The sequence below is a fragment of the Tiliqua scincoides genome, chromosome 3 (genome assembly GCF_035046505.1).
Source record: "Tiliqua scincoides isolate rTilSci1 chromosome 3, rTilSci1.hap2, whole genome shotgun sequence".
Taxonomy (NCBI): domain Eukaryota; kingdom Metazoa; phylum Chordata; class Lepidosauria; order Squamata; family Scincidae; genus Tiliqua; species Tiliqua scincoides.
In genome coordinates this window covers 132,308,544-132,314,543 of record NC_089823.1, presented here as the reverse complement: position 1 = coordinate 132,314,543, position 6,000 = coordinate 132,308,544, and positions in this window count along the sequence as shown.

The window sequence follows — 6,000 nt, the reverse complement described above, 5'->3', positions numbered from 1 at the left end:
CTGCAGGCTGCTTTACCCAATAACACAAGTAATCATTTGAAGAGCATTTCTGCCTCCTTTTGTATCATTGAGAGCACCCTTTCAGGCAATGGAAATGATCCAGTGTTGTTTCATGCACGCTTCAAGGCACAGCACCCAACCATCATAAATTCATATAATTCCATGGCTAATAATAATAATAATAATAATAATAATAATAATAATAATAATAATAATACAGGTATTTATATACCGCCTTCCTTGGTCATCAGGTTTCTCCTCAGACTTTAATTCAAGACGGTTTACATAGTAGGCAGGCAATACTAAATCCCAATAGGGATTTTTACAATTGAAGAAGGTTCTGTCTTTCAAGAACCACAACATTTCAGATGGATCTTTTTATGATCTGGTATCACATTCTGGCCTCCATTTTCCTCCCCACAGGCTGACAGCGGCCAAAGAGCAGGTGGAATAACTCAGCATAACTCGGCTGGGCTTGTCAGCTGCTTCAAGGTCTTGCCATTCACGGTGCCGGTGGCCTCGAACTGGCGACCTTTGGATGTTATCTTCAGGCAAACGGAGACTCTACCCTCTAGACCAGACCTCCTGCCCTAACAGTAACAGTAGTGGACCAAATTTTCAGGCACCCCCCCTCTCTTTCTCTCTCTATGTAAGGAGGAAAGATCACATTGACAGGGTAAGTTACCCTGGCAATAGTGCCAATTATAAGACTGGCACATGAGTTGCCCCTTGGTTAGTTTTCAACCATGCACCTAGGTTTAAATTAGACCAAGTAAAGGCAGCAGACATTTGTAAACTTGCATGCAAGGAACTGATTTCTTTATTCTATGGCAAACCTAGATTGGACCATGCCCACAGGGAGATGAAACAGTGCACGCCTAGTGTACTGCAGGAGCAGGCAACTTCTACGGCATGCAGCTCATTTGGTCTGAGTGCATGTCTTTCATGTCTATGTGTGCAACTGTTTTTTTCTTGTTTACCTCCAGCCCTGCAGTTTTGCTGGCCCAAAAGCAGGGCATTCACCCACCCAGCCACCCAAAAAATCATAAGAAACTAAGAAGAGTCCCACTGGATCAGGCCAAAGTTCATCTACTCAAGCTTCCTGTATCTCGCAGTGTCCTACCAATTGCCTCAGGGAGCACACAAGATACCTGTATCCTATTACCACAACCTTGCATCTGGTATTCAGAGAGAGGTTACCTCTAAAACCAGGAGGTTACATATGCCCATCATGGCTTGTAACCTGTGATGGACATTAACTCTAAAAATCCATCGCCTTTTAAAGGCATCTAGCCCAAACACAATCACCACATCCTGTGGCAAGGAGTTCCACAAATTAATTACCTGCTGGGTAAAGAAATATTTTCTTTCATCTATTCTCACTCTCCTGATAGTCAGTTTTAGTGGATGTCCCCTGGTTCTGGTGTTGTGTGAGAGGGAAAAGAACATCCCTCTATCCACTTTATCCATCCCATGCATAATTTTATATGTCTTTATCATATCATATCATATCATATCAGGTGTCTTTTTTCTAGACCAGGGGTCTCCAAACCCCGGCCCAGGGGCCAGATGGGGCCTGCCGCAAGCCTCTTTCCAGCTAGCGGCCAACCTCTAGTCCCCTGAAAGCCTCTGGCCCACTCAACTGAACATGACCAGAACTGTGCTCTGATTGTGTCTGGAGGGTATTCTGAGGGCCGGAGAGGTTGAATGAATGAGCCCATTCATTCATTTGTTCACTCATCTAAGTTCCATCTCTAATTTATTTATTTAAATTTTAAACTTAAATTTTTTTTTACGGCCCTCCACACCACGCCAGATATTTGATGTGGCCCTCTGGCCAAAAAGTTTGGAGACCCCTGTTCTGGACTAAAGAGCTTTAAATAGTGTAGCCTTTCCTTGTAAGGGAGGTGCCCCAGTCCACTAATAATTTTGGTTGTTCTCTTCTGCACCCTTTCCAGTTCCTCTACATCTTTTTTTCAAGTTGTTTCAGTTGGACTGGGAATAAATTGTTTTGGGGTGAAAAGCTGGTCATAGAGACAAGGCCCTGAGAGCCTCTGGTGTCAATATAGATCTTATATTCTAAGACCACTTGATTATCTGGATAGTCATTATCATTCTTCGTTCTGGGTTCATTGTTCAAAGCTAAAGTGGGGGAACTCACAGTGCACTTGCCTGGGTGCGCCGCTTCCGGCAGACACATCTTCACTGCCACAACTCTTTTACTTAATTTGATTCTTATTAATGTGAGCAGTTTGGGCCCTAGTAAAACGGCCCCAACCCTTTGAAGTAGGGGGTTGGGAAGGGTTCCCTCATAAGACAACAAGGCCAATCAACCCTTTATAATTGAGCATGAATGGACTCTGAGAGGGGCGTAGCTCTTTAGGGAACAGCCTCAGCTGGCAACCCAAGGGAATGTGGTCCTATTGAAATCATACTTCACTGCCATGGAGAATTATCACTGCTCCTTGCTTAGGGGAGGCAAATGAGGAGGGACTATTAAAAGGAAATAAATGCCCTCTTTCCCCAGGAGAAAGCAAGCTGGGAAGCACTGCAGTGACTTAACCCTTGCATGTAAGTTTTTATTCCTAATACTGACTTGTTCTGGCAGAGAAGATTGAATGGCTAAACAGATCCAGGGAAATTGAAAGAGAAGGGAATGTCCCAGGGAACAGTCTTGGGGTGAAACTGAGTAGAAGCACACTGTGTTAAGACTCAGCCAGAGGCCATTCAGGAGACAGTAGCTGATGTCATGGGAAGGCAAAAAGCAACAGAAATTTGTCCCTTATTGATGTTTTTGTAGTCAGACAAATAATTCATTCATTTGAAATGCACATGTGGAAATGGCATATTTTAGGTAAAACTACATTTCCCATGATGCTTTGTAAATGCTCTCTAATAATTTTTTTTATTGTTTCCAGCAGACCCCAGAAAGTTTCAAGTGGGTGCTCTTCTTTTATTCAGCAAGGGGAGAGAAATGGCCACCTCACCCCAGCACTGTCTTTTCTAGTGGCTGTCCGCTGGTGTTCTTTTGCATCCTTTTAGATTGCGAGCCCTTTTGGGACAGGGAGGGAGCCATTAGTTATTAGATTTTTCTCTGGAAAGCACTTTGTGAACTTTTCGTTGAAAAGCGGCATATAAATAATGTTAATAATAACATGACTCTACACAACAGCTAACATACATGTCACAACTCTACATTGATACTACATGGCATTGTGGGTGTGCATGTAAGGTGCTTTTGTCTTTTCTGCAATCTGCTCTAAGCTACCTTGAGGATGATTCAATAAACGGTGAGGTATATATCTCCAAAATAAAATGTGAAATTAAATATTCCATTTGGAGGTCAGATCTGGGCATTACAGTCACCACCAGAACGGCTGCCCTGGTAATATAGACAGTAGATGCACATAGACACAGGTAATGGATGTAGTTGCTTCCCAGTCAGATAACTCCTAAATTCAACTGTCCCTTCATCCATGTGGCTCTGGCAGTCAAATGTTATCAGAGTGGTGGGGACAAAGACATGCCGTAAGTAATGTCTTCTTCCCAGATCCTCTGAGAAACTGTTGGATTATTCCAACCAACCCTAGGAGTCTACAGTACACATACAATATATGTTCATAGAGTAAACAGAGAAGGTTTTCTACAGACTGAGTGTAGAATCAGTCAAAAACCTGAGCCCTCTTCTGTACCTTAAGGATTCACAGAATGATTTGAAGACCTTCAAAAAGACAGCACAAAATACACAGCCCACAAACCCTTTTGACTGTTCTCAGGTCTTCTGTTGGCATAGCTGAGAGGAGCTTTGTGGCACAAAAAATGGCAGAGGCTGAAGGAAAGGCAATATGTGGATCAGATGATGATGGTCCTACCCAAGTGAAGTGCCCAGTGGCAAACTTTGCCCAAGAATAGGCCCCTGTGGCATGTGTGAATGTGTGGAGGGGACAAGGATGTCTTTGCATTCGACGGTCATGGCCACGCAGGTGTTTCCTGGTTCCTTCAAGGGGCTGTGCGTTGATGCACACAGACTGTGGCCTAGTAAGGTCAGGTAGCAGGTACCAGGACACACACACTATGCCGTGGTCAGCTCACGTCTCATTTTGCAGGACTGTGGCAAGCTGCTGGCTCCTGCCTTTGAGCTGCCTTCAGGCCTAGCTGAGCTGGAGAATCGTCTGTCTCCCCAGCCACAGTCTCTCATTAGAAAGAAATTAAAAGCCACTCAATTTTGGCTAATATCCCTCTGTAGGCCTTTAACTCCACCTGTGACTAACCCATCCATAATAGCTCTGTTTTAGTAGCTTGGGCTGATATATCCTCAATTAATTTGGGAGGAGAATGCAATGGCCATCTCTCTTTGTCTCCCAGCCTCTCTCTGACATCTATTTCATTGACTGCTCCCCCAACTAATTTCCCCACGCGGCATTTTCCTTACAAATGTCTCATTTCTCTGGGTTTTCTTTTTATGCACCATACCTTGCCAGTCTCTCCTCTCCCATGTTTTCATCTCTTTCCTGAGAGTAAACGTTTCCTTTTTCTTTCTCCTTGCTCTTATTGTATCATTTTGTTTCCCAGTGCACTTCCTTCTCCATTTCCTCTCTTATTTTGTCCTCTTCCTACCATAGTCTGTCCCTCTCTTTCCTTTCCACTCCTTTCCATTTTAGCTCAGGCCTCTCATGCACCCCCCCCTTCCCCTGGTCTCCCCCTTCCCTCATCTTGATTATTATTAATGATAAAAGCTAAAACATCACATCAGTAATTTCTGAGTGAGTTTTGCAATGAAGCCGGGGCCTTCATGGCCCCTCCCGAGTCCCACAAATTTTACTTTTGCAATTTCACGCCTTTGGTTATTATCACGCTGCTTCGTCCCTGCTCAGCCTCTCTCTGCCCCTCCCCCCTTCTCTGGAGAGAGTACTTAAACTTGTTTTCATTCCCTTATTCTTTATTTTTTTAATGTCCACTCTCTCTGGAGCCAGTAATGTTCTTCCACTTTTTTCCTCTCCCATTTTCTGTTAATTCTGCGCCATCTGCCTTAGCATCTGTTAAAAATAAAATTTCCCTTACAATGAGAAGTCCTCGCTGCCTTGCTTCCCAGCCCCCGGTGTTTCTTACCACTGTTTTTGGAAACTCCTTCCCTCCTGGGGTAACTTTTGCTCCCCAGCCCCAGTTCCCCACAATGTCTCAGACTGCCTCTCATTTGATCTGGAAGGCTGAGAGGGGCTTTCAGTCAGGATGCTCAGAAACTTCAGGAAATAGCTTGGAAGGGTGGTGATGACTACACACCCATGTCTGCATTTCCTAATTGCATTCATGTGCACCCATGTGCAGACGAGGCTCATCTTAATGCCCACAGGCAAAGAGGGCCATGCATATTTGGAGATGAGCACAGTGAGAAATCCAGAAAAGAAGGGGGGTTGCTTATTTTTATTTATTTATTTATTTATTTATTTATTTATTTATTTTCAGAGTTGTATAGCCCAGATATCCAGCACTTCCTCTTGCCTCCTGCCCACAAAACTGCTGCACAGCCCAAGATCCCAACAGGCCTGCTTCACAGCTTACTGGCAAAGAGAAAGCACATAAAAAGTTAAGCATGCAACAGCTTCTACCCATAATGTGTTAGGCAGCTGCATGCTTTTTTTTTTTTTTAACCGCAAACATGCTCTTCAGAAACACATGCTGGGGAAGCTGCATCCAGTTGGGACAACCTGCTGTGTGTTTCTGCCCTTGATGTGTGGTGCAATGAAAAGGCCAGTAGCTGCCTCATGCATAGTGAAGAAGTGCGCATGTGTATCACTTTCAATGAAACAAGCCCCACTCCATGGGTGCATAACTGAGGTGAAATCTGAACCTGGATTTACAGCCTGACACTGTGCATTCTGGATCATGCCAACAACCACAGTTGCGTACAGAAAGTTACCCATGATGACAGGTTTAAAACAGTGATGGGCAGCTTTTTTGGCCATTGTATCAGTAAAGTTCAAAGCATGAACCAATGCCATT